This window comes from Solanum stenotomum, chromosome 10 (genome assembly GCF_019186545.1).
Source record: "Solanum stenotomum isolate F172 chromosome 10, ASM1918654v1, whole genome shotgun sequence".
Classification (NCBI taxonomy): domain Eukaryota; kingdom Viridiplantae; phylum Streptophyta; class Magnoliopsida; order Solanales; family Solanaceae; genus Solanum; species Solanum stenotomum.
The window spans coordinates 53,827,818-53,828,467 of NC_064291.1; positions in this window are offsets into that span (position 1 = coordinate 53,827,818).

Here is a 650-nt window from a genome sequence, read left to right on the forward strand (position 1 = left end):
TAAAATTGGTGGAAATAATGAGTCATGTGAAACTTAGCGCAAGTAAAATATTTTTGGGTGTGTGAATAAAGTCACACATTAATAGTTGAAATAAAAATAAAGAAGCTACGTATAAAGTATAGTGTCCAATGGCGGACGCAGGAATCTCACGAAGAGGTGTCAATAGTTGTGGTAAGAAAATAAAAAAATAATTATGAGACCACTAAGGCTTGAACACACAGACCTTAAGAAACTTTTGAAACCCCTTAGCCATTAGTGTCAAGAGGTGTCAATATTTATATATATATATATACTTTTAAAAATTAAAATTTGACCTCTATATACAATGTAATTTTTCGACAAGGGATATCATTCGACACCTCTCGGCCAAGGGTGGGTCCGCCCCTGATAGTGTCTTTTGGTTAATAAGATACAAGAATCATAACTATAGTATACTATTATAATTTTAGGGATAATTTCAGAGATATTTCGTAAGATTTCTTTTATATATAATTCTGACCTTTCTTACTATTTCTAATATTATACTCATCATTCTTATTTTGATTTTTTTTAACAATTCTTTAATCGTATTTACAATTTAAAAAAATACAAGTCGACTAATTTTCCCTTGTGAATATACATACTCTTGTAACAATTCTATTGATATCATT